The sequence below is a fragment of the Capsicum annuum genome, chromosome 7 (assembly GCF_002878395.1).
Source record: "Capsicum annuum cultivar UCD-10X-F1 chromosome 7, UCD10Xv1.1, whole genome shotgun sequence".
Lineage (NCBI taxonomy): Eukaryota > Viridiplantae > Streptophyta > Magnoliopsida > Solanales > Solanaceae > Capsicum > Capsicum annuum.
Window position 1 is genome coordinate 62,683,345 of NC_061117.1, and position 21,364 is coordinate 62,704,708.

Here is a 21,364-nt window from a genome sequence, read left to right on the forward strand (position 1 = left end):
AGGGTTATTTATGGAAACCCCGTTGATTTGTGTTGAACTGAATGAAAATGGCTCAAAGGGTTAGCTTGGGGCTACTCGTAGACTCAAGCACCGTGTGACGCTCCGGGACCCATTTTCTGGGGCAGTACAACTGGTGGGTGACATTTCATAACCTGCATTGGCTACGTAGTTCAGGAACTTAGGAATTCCTACTAAATGTCTCAGTCATCTACTGGCAAGTAAGCCTTCATCCCTAGGTTTGCTCCGATCTAAATCCTACTCTTAACTGAACTGACACAGGTATTATTATAGGTCTAACATGATGTGGTATGTATTGATATGTGCTCAATACGAACATGATATCCTAAATATATTATTGAAATCATGATCTGACTGGCTTGTAACTTGTAAATAAAGGCATGTATAAATAGATAGGTATCTGGTGTTCATAAACCTCCAGCACTAAATGATTTTAAAATACGATAACAACATTTAAAATATTGAAATAAAGTCATAGTTCAAATACCCAAAGCATAGGACATTTCAATAGATTAGTGAGAAGCATGAATTTAAACATTGGAATAAATTGAACTTGGGAGGATATCATGACCACATGGATTAATACATACATTCGAGAATTTAACGTGATATTGACTAAGCATGACATGGGGTTTTAAGCTTACATTAGAATGGAATATAATTCACATAGGAAATATTATTATCATGGGTTGAATGTGAATTAATGAGGAAAACATGGATAAATTCATAATTCTACTGAGTTAAATCATAAAAGTGAGAATAAATCATACTTAGACCAAAAAGAAAATTCTGGGACTCAATGGGTGGAAGGAACACATTGATGAATGCCCCACATACTGAAGTAGAAGCTTTGAGAAACCCTTGAAATTGATCATATTCTTGAGGAACCCTAATTGCTTGAAGAAGAGAGAAAATCGCCTCTCTTGATTCTATTTGGTGGAATTGAAGATTATGTCGTGATTTGGGGCTTTGGGGTATTTATACCACCCCTTGTAAAGCCAAAATGACATGGGTTTGGCTTTTAAGGAAGTGGAAAAAGATACATAGGCCCTTAGAAACTTGGAAAAACATGCAGGAAAACACATTCCTAGTCGTTACGACTCAACTTTCGACTCGTAACGACTGGTTACGACTCGTGGTCTGAGACGTATCCTACAATTCTGGGAAAATTTTAGTCTGGTTATGATTACCACCTAACAACTTCTTATGACTGACTATGAGTCATTAGGTGAAGTCGTAATCTGAGGCTAAATCCCTGTACTCTCTACTGGACAAGGTAAGAGTCCAAAATGACTCGTAAGGTTCGGTTACGAGTCGTATGCTAGAATCGTTACCACTGGGGAGTGTTTTGGGTTACACACTATTGTGACTACGAGTCCCTCCATATGACTTGTAGTCACTGATTACGAGTCGTGTTGAGGTATCGTATTCACTGGGCTTAAGGCAAAGGGATTCACTGGAGTTGTTACGACTCATTCATGATGACTCATCAGGAGTGCTAATGACTCGTTACCTTGAGTCGTAACCATAGCAGTCTTGTTAGGACCTCAAGTAAGAATTTCCACAACTTCTTTCCATTGCCTCAAATATATACAAGGCTTGATGCGTTTGGAGCACTAACCTCGTGGGTTATTTCTTGGGAGGTTTAAAATATGAAAACTCGGGGTATTACAATAGGGCATTAACACATGCCCCTATTTTTGTATATAACAAGCATGATATATTGAAATCACAATATAACATAAGGCTTCAACGGAGATCCATATCATCATGCATAAAGTATAAATGATTCAAAATCATAAGGCAACACAAGTGCAATCACGAGAAAACACAAGTAAAAGTTGGCGCACATACACCAACTAGTGCATAAAGTAAAGAACCCATCACGACATCCCATACCACGTAGAGTACACCCTAGAAAGCATAAAGTAAAGAACTTATCACGGCATCCCACACCACCGAAGAGCACACCCAAGAGAAACAAAAAAGATTCAAGTTATCAATATATCCAAAATTCCTCACTATTCTATAGTTTTCCACAATTTCCATCAATCGGCCATTTGCCAACATTCATAATGATCATTAAATATTCGTAATTGAATGACATATATCAATATACTCATAACTGTATCCCTACCAACATATAGGCATTTATATCATCAATACACCCTATTTACTCATTATTAGCTAGCCAATGCTTATTACTAAACCAATTACTCACTAGTTATCATATAACCCCTAATTATTCTCTATCCATTATTTATCTCATAATCACTATTCAAGGGTCAACAACTAACCATTATTCACTAACTAGCCAATAGCAAGCATCTAGTCAAGATTCATCACTAGACCATATTTGATAATTAACCAATATTCATTCTAGCCATCATAATCTCACTTCACCATTCATCATATGACCACTAATCACCATTTATATACTTATTCATCTCTCAACTAACATCTCTAATTAACTAGCATCATTAATCTATAATTTCCGTTTAATAATTAATCAACATAATAGACTTAGTCATCAATAACAACTAATCACCATGATTTGCTAGACTCATTAATTCCTATCTCCTTAATAAGTTAATCATTACTATAATTAGTCATCGATGCCACTAGTTCTCTTTATCACTAAGGTTCACAACTCCATTAGTCACTATCAGCCACCTAAGCAATATCCACTACTAAGCATCTTTCATACTTAAATCAACAACTATACCATTTCAAACCTTACTTATTAGAAGACTATAACCAACATCTCTAATACCAACATTATACCTAACTACATAAGAACACTACACTAGAACATGAATAAACATATAATTGTCATATGTACGGCTAGCTGGACCCAAACTAGTAGATGTACATGTAAGCACATCAACAATCATACTCCGGCCTTGTCGGGCATCATCATATCATCATAGTATCCTTTGGACTTGTCGGATATCAATATAACATCATAATATCTTTCCGCTGCACCAGACATCATCGTATCATCACAATATTCTCTGGCCTTGTCGGGTATCATCATACTATTATAGTATCCTCCAGCCTTGCCGAGTATCAATATAACATCTAAATATCCTCGATCTTGCCAGGCATCATCATCACATCAATATATCCTCCGTCCTATCCGAGCATCATCATTACATCAATATATCCTCCGGTCTTACCAAAAATCAATATATATATTGTTGTATATATAATTTTGAGTTATATATATATATATATTGTTAACACCTAATCTTTGCCCTCCACGACTAAGTTTAATTTTGAGTTTCTTTGATTTTAAATAAAATTACAAAATTTATAATATTTAAATAAAAGACTTTTCATAATATTTTCTAGTTAATTTTATCATTTCAAGTAGAGATTATATATTCTCGTATTTGCATGCGAGATCGTATAATTTTGTTACTTAAATAACAATTTTATTAGAAATTTGATGTTAATCAAGGATTGTCTTTAAAATTAATTTGATAGGCAAAATATTGATCCAAATATAATTTATTCTAGAAATAATAATAATAATAATAATTTATTTGAAAAAAATAATTAATTTGTTTGATTTTGGTAAAACAAGAAGCTCGGGATTAAACTGATTGATAATTCGTATAGGGTTTTATTTTTATCATAGTCAATTTATTGAATCTGATCATAATTAAAATTATTTTGACCATAATTATAATGTAATTAGCCAATTAATTTTCAATATGGTTAGAATTTAAATGAAATTGATTGAAATTATAACCTAGTTGTTAATCTATTCTTATAACCCCTAAAACCCTTTAAAATTAGCTACCCATCAACACCCTTCTTCCCTTGTCCAAGCCCAACTACAACAACAATCCTCTTTCTATACTTAACAATAGCCAAACCACTTCAAACTGCCCCAACAACCTGCCCAATTAACCGACCCAGACCATAACCCTTATCTCTATTTCCCCTTAACAGCGTACAATAGACCCATTAACAACAGCAAACCCCAACAAAACAATGTTATCAACAACAACTTCAGTCGACAGTCAGCAATTAACTACCCTAACAAAACAATATCAAAGAACGACTTCAACAGCCGACAATGTTATCAACAACTACATTAACCTGTATCAACAACAACAATAACAACCACAATGTCAACGCTCAACAGTACAACAATGGCAAAAAATAGCTTAGCAACAACGTTTCAATTCGTACAATTTCAAGTCAAATCTTATCTCAATTTTGAAATTCAAATCTCAAACTTGTTTTTCCTTCTTTACCCCTCTGATTTCCCCCAAAACAACCTCAAAATTCACTATAAATACCCACCTATGTAGAGAGAAAGGAGGAGGATTCTTTGGGAAAAATTGAAGATTTTGGAGAAGCATTCCTCTAATCTCACATAACCAAAAAATTCACGGCAAAAAATAATTTATTTCAGTGAAATCACGCAAGTTTGGAGGAAGTTAATTTAAGTTCTGGCGAAATCGAATGAAACTCCGATGATGGAAACTTCATCGTTAGAGGCTCGTCATCCTAGTTTGTTGCCCCCAAAAGGTACAAACCCACCTCTTTTCACTTCACTTTCATCTCCTTTTTCTTCATCCGTTTTGGTTCCATGAAATAAAATTTGCTTCGATTTTGAATTCTTGCTAGTATCGATATTGTAGTGTTGTAAACAAGAACCTGATTGTGGTTTACGAAAGTCATTTTGTGTGTCTGTGAGCATGTCAACTTGTGATTTATTTTGGGTCTCAAGTTTGATGCTTTTGTTCCATGCCAATTAAGTTTGGAATATGATTTTGGTGTTCTGTCCACTTGTTTAACATATTGTTGTTTTCATATAATAATATGTCGCTTAAGATTAATGATATGGCTTGATGAGGTTGTGCGTAAATGAAAGTACGGAACTATATTTAGCCTATTATGTAAATACCCCTTTGTCGTTTTTAGGGCCCTTTTTGCCCTAAAAATCAGTTTCGATGAAAAGGTATTTTGGCGCTAAGTTTTATTTTGCATCTAAAATTCATAAATATGTGTATTGTTTATCCCATTTGAGTGTGATTGCTCGTCTCTGAAAAGCTAAAAACAATATACTGAATTTTCCATTCCTCTCGGTAAATGGTTGTCTTGAAAGAATGTGTGAAACCTTCTTCCTCTACTTTTGCTTTGTTTCAAACAATATGGGGTTGCCACGAGCACCCAAAATTATCGTTTTCCTTCGTTCATAAGCTTTTGGTCTCCATACAAGGTTGAAAAGTTTATCACTATAAAGACATCATATATTTCATGAATGTGTTATTTTAAACTTGGAAAGGACCCTCCACTTGCGCGAAACATTAAAGTTTGATTTGAAAGTATTTGATTTGAAAGTAGCTCACTGTTATGTTCCATCTTTCTAATTTAAAAATTCCCTTAAAGAATAGTTTTTTAAACCTTGTCATCTAATCATAATTTTTCTTGAATTATTATGTTGTACATGGTTTTTTTACACAAATTAGACACCACTATATGCCATATCTCATTAAGGTAGTTTCCAGAAAATGTAGTTTTCCTTGGTTCGGTTCCAACAATGAACTGTACCAATGTGGTAATTTATCTAGTGAGTTTAGTAACTAGAACTTCAATGTCATGGTTCTTTTTCGTTTTTATTAAAATATGCGTTTGTAAAATAATGGAAAGTATGTTTTCGTCGTCACCCGGAGGAAAAGACACTTCTTATGCTCAGATAATCATCCTTTGTGCTCCTTATGGACTAAACCCGAGACTATTGTGTTTTATTTCGAGTTTGGTCTTTTGCTTGCTCACAGTTTTAGTCTAATTGGATTTCTCAATTTTTGTTCACGTCATATTGTTTAAGGGTTTAGAATGCATGTTCTTTAAAACTAAGCAATTCTTATCCATAGTTTCTCATTAGTTGGCATTAAAACAACTAACTGAATTATCTTTTTAAAAAAAGAAAAAAACTAATAATGTATGGCTAACTTCCAACTTTCTCCTAGTTAATGATCTTAAGAAATAATTTTACCAGCATATAATACAACTTAGAATGAAAAAAATATGGACCAACCTGGAGGTAAAGTTTGTCATTTCCAACTGAACTTTCTTAAAAAAGAAGTTATTTTTTTGGGTGACCTATTAAAAATAGGACAAGAGGATAAATAGGCTAGTATGGATATGTTCGCAATGTGTGGTGTTATTACTACTTGGCTACTAATCCTTATTTTTTATATCATGTGCATGAATTCGTTTGAGTCCTTTTTCCCTGCATCCTCATTGAGACCATCCCAACTTCGCATGAAAACCTCAAGACCAAGTCCCAAGAGGACTGTTTTGCACTGGTATGCAGTGGTATACCATGGACAGCTTCTGATGTACATTCGTATACGCTATATATAGAGGATTTACAGGTCAAAGTTGGTTGATATACGTCTAGATTTGATGCATGATGAAGCTGGGAGCAAGTATACAGGGTCTAATATGCTGATATACAACATATATACACAAAAACGCAGGAAGAAAAGGGGGATGATATACACATAGTATACACTCCATAATTCAAAGCCCAAAGGTGGGCAGCTTCAGTGATGGGCTAACTAAGGGCCCAATTTCAATTCTTGTATTAGTTTTGTAGCTTGTATTACTTATTTGTTTTAACTAATTTTTTTAATCAATTAACATAGACAAATTCTCTAAAGTGTTGTCATTTTTATTTTATCTTAGATTTCTTTTACTTAATTCATAATTTCTTCACCTAATTTATATTTTCTAAAACAGATTAAATTGGTTCCTTCGATTTTCTCCTTAAACTAAGTCTTTTAAAAATTGAGTATTTTATTTCAAAATTGCATTTGTTATGTTCATATAACTAATAGTTTATTTGGATTAAAGTAACTTTCTTCAAACCTAAGAAATTAATTTTTCTTGTAAATTATTACTTTTCACGATTAATATGATACTTTTAATTTGATATGCTTTTAACATTTTTTAATAAATGTTATTTATAACAAAAACAAACTTTCCTATGGTATTAATAATAAAAAAATAAAAAATTATAATCTTTTTATTTTACAAAAGCAAAATTCATTTTCCTCAAAGAAAAAATGGCAACTCAATTTAAATCAAATAGAATGTTTCTCCTTTAAATAAATACGTGTCATTTTAAATAAATAAATAAATAATTTTAACATTCTTATAAAATTAAGTGTTTACAAAATTCAACCTTTTGCAAAATTAGTCTTTTTTAAGTTAGTCAAAAAATATTTGGTTCATCATTTTAAACGGACGCTCCTAAGTGCCTTAAAAATCTTCTCTGGACATTAATTGAACCCTTACCCATTATCTCTAGTTTTAAAGGTTTATTTCTGTTTTGAACCTTTGAAATACTTTTTCTTGATTTTTCTATAAAAGTCAAGTGGCGATTTCGTGAATTTCTTAAAATTATTTTGAAATTTCCTTGAATCTTTTGAAATAGTTTTAAGAGGGTCAAAATCATTCTCTTTTTAAATGAAATCCGAAAAGGATAAAACAAAAATGACAACTCTACTGGAGATTTAACTAGGTTTTAATCAAATATTTGAACTAACTTATTTGACTAACTATTTGGATCTGTACTATTTAACTATTTTTTTCCTTATGTGCTTAAATTTTTGCAAAATTTAAATTGTTGTATTTTATGGCATACTTCTACATTTGAATATATAAACTATTTTGGAGTTTCGTGGATGTCTCGACCCTATTTATCAATTCCAAATGAAGTGTTAGAAATACAATAGTTTATTGGCATGTTAGGCATCTGATGGTTGTTCATATTTTCAAACCTGAGTTGTCCGCTTGGGAACCTGGTCAAAGCCCACTCTAGATACCTAGGATAGAGAGAAACCAAAACTTTTTTAGGCATGAGCCTAGGATGAACCAATACCTGAAGGGGTATTAGGCCCATTAGAAGAACCTATCTTACGCCTATTGGCCATGAGTTAATAACAGATGATCATTCTTTATGTGTTTTAATTAAAGGATTTAATGCCAAATTGTATGGATGATTGTCCCCTGGGATATATTTGGGGGCAATGGAACGTCTTACAAACGGCATATATACCCTTCAAACGCTAGGCTTACCTTTGGCTCGAAAGGTCAAATGTATGCTAGGACGTGTAAATGTTTACGTGCTAAAGTGTTTTATTATTTTTCTTTATCAATATTTTCTTGATCTGTGCGTTTAAATAACATATCTTTGTCTTTAAACAGGACTAGCCCATTATTTTATTTCGAAGTCTTAGAGTGTTAATAGACATATAAGACTCAAAGTTTGAATCCTTCTAAAATATCCTTATAAGTCTGTTGATAAAATTTCTTCCAGTTTACCCAATTTGTTCAAAATTTCATTAGGTCATCATCTAATTCACATTAACCACATTGCTCTCACAATTCGCTTTTTCTCGCACTTGATTATAGTTAGAGCTATCCATATACTTTACTAATGAAAAGATTATATAGTCTTTAAAACAACTTTTCCTATAAGCCCTTCGGGATGTTTATTTGTAAATAGCTGATTTCTTCAAATCACATAGTTCATTCTATTTGAGGTGTTGTTTTCCTCATTAAATTCAAGATCCATCAAATGATCAAAGCTGTGATTATTTGGTCACTTTCCCAAGTGTTTTATCCTTCAAATTTTAGGCTTAGTCCATTTCAAACCAAATATATGTCATTTATTTTGTGTATTACTTTGGTCAATCATTACGATCATGGACTAACTTTTTACTTTTTGAGTGTTTTACTTTCCTTTAAAGAGAGGCTGATTTGTGTTGGTAGTCAAACTTGTTAGCTTCACAAAGACAAAACTAATCGCTAATAGAATACCAATATATCATACAATCTAAGGTCAAGAAAGAAACTATAGAGTCATCGGTTCTTGCTTGGGCTAACGGAAGGACTCGTTCAACTATGGATCCTAGTCTGATCAGCACAAATACCACATCCGAGTTAGTTCCCACCTTCTCTTTGGCAATGGACCGGAGTGCCTCGATAGGAAGAGAAATAACCCTAGAGTTCATTGTCGGTTTGGAGCAATAAATTTCCAAGCTAAGGCTCATGGTGTACAAAGTAGAACACCTTCTTATACTCCTCCAAACATGACTCTGCCTCCTGATGCTCGACAAAAAGGACCTATGTTTCCAACGTTAAAAGGAGTTGATTGGGAGGGTTATGTTGCTTATGTTTCTCAGAATGTCCCTTTTGAGTACACATTTGCTCATCTAAAGGTTTAGAACATATCATTGTCACCCCAAGCTCTGGCAGTGTACACTTATTCTGTTTCCCCACCAATGACTCCAACTCAAGCGCTATACCGCTTATATGCTAATAATTATGTTGAAACTGAAAATAAGCCGAGAATGTACATTGATAAGACAGAGAACCAAAATCTCAAGGTCTTGGAAGATGCAATGAGAAGCCTTCGGGGGCTTGGGAATATCCAAAGTGTGAAGTATGAAGAGTTATGTGTATTTCCCGAGATCGAGTTGCCTTCTAGTTATAAGATCCCAAAGTTTGAAAAAATTGATGGGTCCAGAAATCCTTTCTTTCATTTGAAAACTTATTGTTAAAAGTTTATTGGCGTGGGCAAAAATAAAAGAATACGGGTTAAGTTAGTCAGTCAAAGCTTGAGTGGAAAGGCTTTAGAATGGTATGCTAAATAAGATGTGACTAAATAGCGCACTTGGTATGACCTGGCAAATGCTTTTTCGGATCACTACAAGTTTCATGTCGATATTATTCCTGATAGAATCTCTATCACAAAGCTAAGGCATTAAACAAATGAGTGTTTTTGTGAATATGCCATACGGTGGAGAGAAGAGGCAACTAGGGTCTATCCTCCTATAGAGGAAGCTGAAATGATCAACTACTTCATTCATGCACTAAATCTCAAGTATTTTGATTGCATGGTAACAATGGATGGAAAAATATTTATTGAAATTGTCAAGACTAGAGAAATGATTAAGGATAGCCTCAAGACTAGAGAAATGATTAAGGATAGCCTCAAGGATAGCCAACTTTGACATTGGCTACAAAGTTGAGAATCAGACGTTGCTGAAATCGGAGTATAATATTTGAATTTCTCTATGCTTAAAGCACTCCACGTCAGAAAGACTCAAGTACTTTGCATTTTAACCTGGAGTAGAATTTTTTAGCAGATCTCAAAAATTCCATACTAAATAATGTACTAAGTTATAAGAAAGATCGAGAGTTTCCATATTACACATCAGGGCAGATTTTTTGAGGAAGATCCTCAAAATTTCCACAAAAACCCTACTTCAAGATCAGAAAAGTTTGCAAATCAATGATTGACAAGGTGCACCAGGAGAGCAAGACAATACCAACACAGTCAGTGTCTCAAAACTAAGAATTTTTCTTTGAATGTGGGAACAGTGAAGTCACAAAGTTGACAATGTTAAGCATGACAAAGGGCATTATCAGATCCACTGTGGTCTTGTCATAATAATCTAGACAACTTCTCTCCTCCATTTTTCTCTTGATTTATGCTTCTATTACTTTTTTATGATCTCTAACACTTTCTCTAATTTATAAGGAAATGATGGGGCATAATGATGAAGATGTGGAGATATTATCCAAACTACCATTTCTAAGTCATCATGGGTCAAATAAGTTTTTCTTTATTTTTAAACTATATCTTTTGTTACACGCCTCACTTAGTTATAACAAGTTATTGTATTATTAATAAGTGTTGTTCAAGTTATATAAGTGATGTTATGCAAGATCGCCTTTAAGAAGTAATGAAAAAGTATCCTTTCAAAGTTTGAGGATTCAATCCAGAAGCTCAGGGCATGCACAAGTCCTATAAAGGACTCCTGATTCAAAGGATGAAGTTCAACAAATCAACATCTACTTTTCTTATTATATTTGGTCATCCGCCCTTTCAAAAGAACACATTTTATTTGGGTCGTTCACCTTTTCTAAAGGACATATCTTATTATATTTGGGTTATCACCCTTTAAGAGGATATATTGGGTCGTCAGTCTGTTTAAAATGGTATGTTACATTCAAGATAGGTCATCTTTCTTTCAAAGGGACATATTGGGTCATCACCCTTTTTCAAAGTGACATGGTATATTCAATATTGGGCGTCCGCCTTTCAATGAGACACGTTGGGCCGTCACCCCGTTCTAAGTGACACATTATATTCATGTTGGGTCATCCGCCTTTCAATGAGACATATTGGACCGTCACTCCGTTAAAAGTGGCATGTTACTTTCAAAATAGATTGTCCGCCTTTTAATGAGATACATTGGTCCGTCACTCCATTCAACGTGGTATGTTACATTAAAAATAGGTCATCCATCTTTCAATGAGACATTTTGGACCATCACTCTATTCAAAGTGGCATGTTACATTCAAACTAGGTTGTTCGCCTTTCAATGAGACACGTTGGATCATCACTCCGATCAAAGTGGCTGTGCAAATTGGCTCATCAACAATCTCAATATAGCATGTTAAAACAGGTTTACACCAATCTACGTTTGTGTAATGCTACATTTACAACTAATTATTTGTCTGTGTTGTTGTTGAGAACATCCAAAAGGATGAAATTCTCAAATCAAAACCACAGGTATGGACGACCCCAAAAAGGACGCGACACAATGTGGGACTCTTTCTTATCAGCAAACTGGGACATAGTCTGAAGAGGAATTTCAAACTCTTTGGACGCGAGCTGAAGGACGACTTCCACCACCATCAAACCATATTTTGAGATATTTTAATTTCATTTTCACTTTCAGGACACTTCTAAACTCATACTGGAAGTAACCTTCTCTTTCCTTCAAATTCGAGTGATAACGCACTCAGAGTTTTGGAAATTATTTCCAGGTAAATTCTTGCCTATTGATGTTAAGGATCTCACATTCATGGTTAAAATGTTATAGGCCACTTTTCCATAAGCTTAAATAACTTATCACTCGTCCCAAGTCAAAGATCGTCTAAAATAAAAGACTATATTTTCTACTGATTGAGTCAAACTACATGCAGTCTGATTCCTTGAGTCTCGAGGATATGTAGGCTAAGCTCTATGTAGAAAACTCGACTGCATTCCAACCTCCCTCCAATTTTCTTATTCCCTAGCTTTTTACTTTTATTAAAATTTAAAAATCAGGATAGCTTGTAAATTCTTTAAAAATCATGCTTTAAATCAAGCTCGATGAATTACAAGTGGCCCGAATTCATATGTAACTTGAGATATGTAGGAAACCTGACACCAGGGTCCATCCATAACTCTCTAAAACTCATGCGGAAGCCAACCCCTTCGAGAAACGAATGTATGGTCGGACAAAAAATTAGGTTCGTTAATCTTCCTTTGCCCAGGGTTACTTACATACACCCTATCCAAAGAGAGGGGACAGTTATTGACATCTAATTTTTTTCCTCCACGACTAAATTTAATTTTGAGTTTCTTTGATTTTAAATAAAATTACAACATTTATGTTATTCAAATAAAAGACTTCTCATAATATTTTCTAGATAATTTTGTCATTTTAAGTAGCGATTATATATTCTTGTATTTGCATACGAGATCGTATGATTTTTTTACTAAAATAACTATTTTATTAGAAATCTGATTTTAATCAAGGATTGTCTCTAAAATTAATTGTTAGGCAAAATATTGATCCAAATATAATTTATTCTAAAAATAATAATAATAATTAATTTGAAAAAAAGAATAAATAATTTATTTGATTTTGTTAAAACAAAAAGCTCGGAATTAAATTGGTTGATAATTCGTGCAGGGTTTTATTTTAATTTTAGTTAATTTATTAAATCTGATCATAATTAAAATTATTTTGGCCATAATTGTAATGTAATTAGCCAATTGATTTTCAATATGCTTAGAATTTAAATAAAACTGATTGAAATTATAACCTATTTGTAAATCTATTCTTATAACCCCTAAAATCCTTTAAAATTAGCTATCCACCAACACCCCTATTCCCTTCTCCAGGCCCAACAACAACAACAATCCCTTTTCTTTGCTTAACAGCAACCTAACCACTTCAAACCGCCCTAACAACCAACCCAATTAATAACCCGGCCCACAACCCTTATCTTTATTTCCTCTTAACAGCGTAAAGCAAACACATTAACAATAGCAAACCCCAACAAAACAACATTATAAACAACAGCTTCAACTGACAGTCAGCAATTAACCACCTCAACAAAATAATGTCAAACGACGACTTCAACAGCCGATAACGTTACCTACAACTACATTAACCCGTATCAGCAACAGAAATAACAACCATAGTTTCAACGTTCAACAGTACAACAACGGCAAAAAATAGCTCACCAACAATGTTTCAATTCGTACAATTCCAAGTCAAATCTTATCTCAATTTTGAAATTCAAATCTCAAACTTATTTTTTCTTTTTTACCCCTCCGTTCTCCCCCAATACAACCTCAAAATTCACTATAAATACCCACCTATATAGAGAGAAGGGGGAGGATTTTGGGGGAAAATTGGGGATTTTGGAGGAGCATTCCTCTAATCTCACGTAAAAAATTCACGAAAAAAAATAATTGACTCCAGTGAAATCATGCAAGTTTCGAGGAAGTTAATTTGAGTTTCGGCAAAATCGAGTGAAACTCTGGTGGTGAAAACGTCATCATTATAGGCTCGACGTCATAGTTTACTGCCATAAAAAAGGTACAAACCCGCCTCTTTTCACTTCACTTTCATCTCATTTTTATTCATCTATTTTGGTTCCATGTAATAAAATTCGCTTCGATTCTCAATTCTTGCTATTATCAATATTCTGGTGTTGTAAACAAGAACCTGATTGTTATTTATGAAAGTCATTTTGTGTGTCTGGGAGCATGTCAACACGTGATTTATTTTGGGTCTCAAGTTTGATTGTTTTGTCCCATGCCAATTAAGTTCAGAATATGATTTTGGTTTTCTGTCCACTTGTTTAACATATTGTTGTTTTAATATAATAATATATCGCTTTCGCTTAATATTAATGATATGGATTGACGAGGTTGTGCGTAAATGAAAGTACGAAACTATATTAAGCCTATTATGCAAATACCCCTTTGTCGTATATTAGAGATTATGTTGGTATCGCCCTTTTATCCCTGAAAATCAATTTCGATGAAAAGGTATTTTGGTACTAAGTTTTCTTTTGCATATAAAATTCATAAATATGCGTATTTTTTTACCCCAGTTGGGTGCGATTACTCGTCTAAAAAAAAGCTAAAAAAATGTACAGAATTTTCCATTCCTCTCGGTATGTGGTTGTCTTGAAAGAATGTGTGAAACCTTGCTCCTCTGCTTTTGCTTCTTTTCGAATAATATGGGGCTACCACGAGCACCCAAAATTATCATTTTCCTTCGTTAATAAGCTTTTGGCTGCCACACAAGGTTTGGAAGTTTATCACTATAAATACGTCATATATTCCTTGAATGTGTTGTTTTAAACTTGGAAAGGACCCTTTGTTTGTGCAAAACATTATAGTTTGATTTGAAAGTAGCTCATTGTTATATTCCATCTTTCTAGTTTAAAAATTCCCTTAAATAATTCTTGTCATTTTTGTTTCTCGCCATTTTTCGGTGTCAGCATGATATATTTTAAGAGTAAAAGAGCTGATCTTTCTCACTATCTTTGCATTGACCCTTTTTGCCAGAATAGTTTCTTTAAACCTGGTTATCTAATCATAAGTTATCTTGAATTATTATGTTGTACATGGTTTTTTCACACAAATTAGACACCACTATATGACATATATCATTAAGGTAGTTTTCAGAAAATGTCGTTTTCCTTGGTTCGGTTCCAACAATGCACTGTTTGTTAGGAAAGATGAGCACACAATCAAAGAGCCCGACAGTGTAGCAGCGAAAAATATCCAAGAATAAACTTTCTCTTTCAACTTGAACCAAGAGGAGACAAATAAATCCAGGAAAAATAGAGTAATATACAAAAAACAACTCAACCAAATGAAACAAGACTGAAATAAAGGCAATCACACGAGACACAAGATTTACGTGAAAAACCCTTTAGTGTGAAGAGTAAAAAACCACTGGACCAAAACCTCCACTACAATCACCAAAGAGTTACAATATTGTCCTCCAAAATGGCCACCAAACAAGTTCCAAACAATAAGAAACAATACATAATCCACAACACCAAACACTAGAGAAATAAAGAAGTGAAAGCATAAAAAATGCAGCTACTACTCGGGAATGAAGAACAGGAGCTACAGGCCTCCAAATCAAGCTCCATCAGCTCTTAATAAAATATTGAGATTAGAGAAATAAGTAGTCCCAAAAACAGCTCAATCGGACAAGAAACAAAGCGAAAATTGCAATTTGAAGTTGACAGCTGTGGCTGAAATTTAGGTGCGAAACTCAGCTTTATTTTTCTCTCTTTGGTTGCTGAAAACTCTCTTTTTGTGATGGTGAATAAGACCTAAAAAGATCAATATATATGCCCCATAGTAATGGTCCTATGGGCAAAAGTGGGTTGGTCTAAATTAGGCTTCATTTTATCCATATAGGAAGGGACAAAGGCCCATGACCCAATAATTCTCCCCCTCCTGACTATGTAGAGGAGACTACCATCCCGGCGATCATGCAACAATTTTCAAACTTCCCTCTTGGAAAAGCTTTAGTCATCATGTCGGAACAATTATCATTCGTATGAATCTTCTCAAGTTCAAGCAACTTAGAATCCAACACATCCCGAATCTAATGGTATCTCACATCAATGTGGTTAGACCGACCATGAAATGTAGAATTCTTGCCAAGATATATGGCACTTTGACTGTCATAATAAAGCACATACCTCTCTTGAACACAACCAAGTTCCCCCAAGAATCTCTTCATCCAAAGCAATTCTTTACAAGTTTCAACGGCAGCAATAAACTCAGCTTTTGTAGTAGATAGAGCATCACATTCTTACAACCTAGATTGCCAAGACACAGCTCCCCCTGCAAAAGTAACCAAATACCCTGAAGTAGACTTGCGAGTATCAGCATCACCGGCTATATCTGAATCAATATAACCACAAAGAATAGGCTTTCCTGTACCAAAACACAAACTCAGACTAGAAGTGCCACAAAGATATCTCATAATCCACTTCACAGTATTTCAATGTTCTCTTCCCGAATTAGAAAGAAAACGACTAACAACACCAACAACAAGAGTAATATCCAGTCTTGTGCAAACCATTGCATACATCAAACTACCAATAACTGAAGCATAAGGAACTTTCTTCATATCTTTCTTCTCATCATCACTGGAAGGACACTGCTTCATACTCAACTTGAAGTGCATAGCTAAAGGTGTACTGACAACCTTAGCCTTTTCCATGTTAAAACTTCGAAGTACTTTCTGAATATACTTCTCTTGTGATAACCACAACTTCTTGGCCTTTCTGTCATGGACAATCTGCATGCTAAGAATCTGCTTTGCTGGTCCTAAGTCTTTCATAGAAAAAGACTTACTCAACTCTTGCTTCAACTTTTGAATCCAGCAAGCATTATGACCAACAACAAGCATGTCATCAACATAAAACAACACAATAATAAAGTCACCATCAAAGAATTTTTGCACAAAAATGCAATGTTCTGAAGTAATCTTCTTGAAGCCCTGCTGACTTATAAAGGAACCAAACTTCCTATACCACTTCCTATACAACCAGAGAAAATATCTCATCAAAATTAACTCCCTTTTTCTGGTTAAATCTCTTTACAACCAATCTAGCTTTGAACTGTAGAATTGGATTACCATCTTCATGCTTCACCCGAAAAACCCACCTATTTTTCAAAGCTTTTTGTCTTTAGGCAGCTTAACCAAATCAAAGGTATGATTTTCTTGCAAAGATTTAATTTCATCTTCAATAGCATCAAACCACTTTTCTTTTTCTTCACTTTCCATGGCCTCATTAAGACTCTCAGGTTCTCCCCCGTCAGTCAAGAGTACATACTTACTGGAAGAATAACGAGATAAAGGTATTCTCTCTTGTAGATCGTCTGAGAGAACTCTCTAGAGCATCAACAACTGGTTGCTGATCAACCATATCAACTTGCACTAGAGCATCAACAACTTTTTGCTAGTCATTCTGAACATGATCATCATCTTCATTATTAACTTGATTTTCATCATCATGAAGATTTCCTTCAGGAGCAGTAGTCAAAGGAACTAGATCAACATCAACTAGACTCTCACTACTCTGAGAATCAACCTTCTCAGCTTTGTTAAAATCTTTAATTATTTGGTCTTCAAAGAACATAACATCGCAGCTTCTAATAAGTTTCTTCTCAACTGGATCATAGAAGCGATAGCCAAATTCATCTTGACCATAATCAATGAAGATACACTATCTAGTTTTAACATCCAACTTTGACCTTTCATCCTTAGGAACATGAACAGAATATTTACACCCAAAGACTCTAAGATGATCATAAGAAACATTCTTACCAGACCAAACTCTGTTAGGGACATCACTATTCAAAGTAACAGTAGGAGATAAATTGATAACATAAACAACCGTATTAAGTGCTTCTGCCCAAAAGGAATCTTGCAGTTTAGTATCTGAAAGCATACATCTAACCCTCTTAACTAGTGTTCTGTTCATCCTCTCTGCTAAGCCATCCAACTGAGGAGTCTTTGGAGGAGTTTTCTGATGTCGAATATCCTACTCTCTGCAATATCTATCAAAAGGACCAATATACTCACCACCATTATCTGAACGGATGTATTTCAATTTCTTCCCTGTCTGTCTTTCAACCAAGGCCTGAAAATTCTTGAACACATCAAGTACTTGATCATTGGACTTCAAAGAAAATACCCAGAGTTTGCGAGAATGATCATCAATAAAAGTCACAAAGTAAAGTGCACCACCATGAGACCTTACTTTAAAAGGACCGCACAAATCAAAATGCACCAACTCCAGTAAATCGAGCTTTCTTGAAGGCTGATGACTCTGAAAAGAAACTCTTTTCTGTTTACCGGCTAAGCAATGAACACACTTCTTCAACTTTGCTTGTTTTACTCTAGAAAGCAAATTTTTCTTAGACAAACTATCAATCCCCTTCTCACTCATATGACTCAACCTTCTATACGACAACTCTGATGAAGTATCATTCTCCACCAAGTTTATCAAGCCTCTAGAAGTAGAGCCCTGAAATATGTACAAGTTAGACAACTTGTCACCTCGATCCACAATCATCAAACCTTTAGTAAGCTTCCACTGGCTAGCACCAAGGGTATTAACATAACCCTCATCATCAAGAATTCCTACAAAAATCAAATTCAGGCGAACATCTGGAGCATGCTTGACATTATTGAGAACTAGTTTGGAACCATTGTGACTTTCCAAATAAATCGTGCCAATGCCAAGTACTTTAACTTCATCATTATTGCCCATTTTCAAAATCCTAAAATTACCTGGAGTATAAGAAGAAAATAATTCCTTCTTTGTTGTAACATAAGAAGTAGCACCAAAATTCACAAACCGGCTAGACTCATCGTGAACAAGATTAATGGCATTCTCACCACAAGAAACAAGAAGATCATCATTAGCAATAATAGCAACACATTTTCATTATCAAACTTTACACCCATTCCGGACAGCTGGTCAAGGACACCCTGAAAATCATTTATATGATCAGAAATAGGACTGCCCCCTTTATACCTGATATTCATCAATTGCTTAATGAGGAACAACTTGTTATTGCCAGTCTTCGAAGCATAAAGTGTCTTGAGCTTGTCCCACAAACTTCTAGCACGTGTCTCATTAACAATATGATTTATAACATTATCTTCAACCCATTGTCTGATATAGCCACAAACCTGTAAGGGCTAAAATTCCCAATCCTCGTCTGTCATGGATTCAGGTTTAGTAGATGCAAACACAGGTAGATGCATTTTCTTAACAAATAGAAGATCTTTCATCTTGACTTTCCAAGTATGATAGTTACTACTATTCAAACACACCATCTTGCTCATATTTGCCTCCATCATTTAAATCGACAATCAACAACAACTTGGGTTTGATACCATTTGTTAGGAAAGTCAAGCACACAATCAAAGTGTCCGACAGGGTAGCAGCGGAAAATACCCAAGACTAAACTTTCCCTTTAAACTTGAACAAAGAAGAGACAAATAAACTCAAGCAAAATAGAGTAATATACAGCAAAAAACTCAACCAAATAAAATAAGACAAGAATAAAGACAATCACACGAGACACAAGATTTACGTGAAAAACTCTTCAGTGTGAAGAGTAAAAAACCACGGGACCAAAACCTCCACTATAATCACCAAAGAGTTACAATATTGTCCTCCAAAATGGCCACCAAACAAGTGCCAAACAACAAGAAACAATACATAATCCACAGCACCAAACACTAGAGAAATAAAGGAGTGAAAGCACCAAAAACGCAACTACTGTTCGGGAATGAAGAACAGGAGCTACAGGCCACCAAATCAAGCTCCGTCAGTTCCTAATCAACGATTGAGATGAGAGGAACAAGAAGTCTCAAAAATAGCTCAATCAGACAAGAAACAAAGCTAGAATAACAATTTGAAGTTGACAGCTGTGGCTGAAATTTAGGTGCGAAAATCAGCTTTGTTTTTCTCTCTTTGACTATTGAAAACTCTTTTTTTTTTTATGGTGAATAAGACCTAAAAAGATCAATATATATGCCCCATAGTAATGGGCCTATGGGCAAAAGTGAGTTGGTCCAAATTAGGCTTCATTTTATCCACATAGGAAGGGACAAAGGCCCATGACCCAACACTGTTACCAATATGGTAATTTATCTTGTGAGTTTAGTAACTAGAAATTCAATGTCACGGTTCTTATGTTTTTATTAAAATATGAGTTTGTGAAATAATGGAAAGTATGTTTTAGTCATCACCCGGAGAAAAGGACACTTGTTGAGTTCAGATAATCATCCTCTGTGCTCCTTATGGAACTAGACATGAGACTTGGAGTTTGATATTTTGTTTGCTTACAGTTTTAGTCTTAATTGGATTTCTCAATTTTTGTTCACGTCATATTATTTAAGGGTTTAGAATGCATGTTCTTTAAAACTACGCAATTCTTATCCCTAGTTTGTCATTAGTTGGCATTAAAACAACTAATTGAATTATCATTTCTTTTTTTAAAAAAACTAATAATGTATGGCTAACTTCCAACTTTCTCCTAACAAATGAATATTAGAACATCATCTTAAGAAATAATTTTACAAGAATATAATACAACTTAGAATGGAAAAAATATGGACCAACCTGGAGGAAAAGTTTGTCATTTCCAACTGAACTTTCTTAAAAAAAAAAGTTATTTCTTTGGGTGACCTATTAAAAATAGGACAAGAGGATAAATAGGCTAGTGTGGATACGTTTTCAATGTGTGGTGTTATTACTACTTGGCTGCTAATCCTTATCTTTTATCTCTTGTGCATGAACTCGTTTAAGTCTTTTTTCCTGCGTCCTCATTGGGACCAACCCAACATCGTGTCAAAACCTCAAGACCAAAATCCAAGAGGACTGTTTTGCACTGGTATACAGTGGTATGCCATGGAAAGCTTCTGGTATACATTCATATACGTTGTATATATAGGCTTTACAGGTCAAAGGTGGTTGATATACGCCTAGATTTGATGCATTACAGGGTCTTATACGCTGATATACATCATATATACACAAAAGCGCAGGAAGAAAAGGGGATGATATACACACATAGCATACACTGCAGAAAAATGGACTGAAGTCCATAATTCAGAGCCCAAAGCTGGGCAGCATTATTAATGGGCTAACTAAGGGCCCAATTTCAATTCTTGTATTATTTTTCTAGCTTGTATTGCTTATTTGTATTAACTAACCTTTTAATCAATTAACCTAGACAAATTCTCTAAAGTGTTGTCATTTTTATTTTATCATAGTTTTCTTTTACTTAATTCATAATTTCTTCACCTAATTTATATTTTTTAAAACAGATTAAACTGATTCCTTCGATTTTCTCATTAAAATAAGCCTTCTACAGATTGAGTATTTTTTTTCAAAATGGCATTTGTTATGTTCATATAACTAATACTCTATTTGGATTAAAATAAATTTCTTCAAACTTCAGAAACTAATTTTTCTTGTAAATTCTAACTTTTCACGATTAATATGATACTTTTAATTTGATATGCTTTTAACATTTTTTTCAAAAAGTGTTATTTATAACAAAAACGGACTTTCCTATGGTATTAATGATAAAAAAAACAATTATAATCTTCTTCTTTTACAAAAACAAAATTCATTTTCCTCAAAGAAAAATGGCAACTCATTTTAATTCAAATAG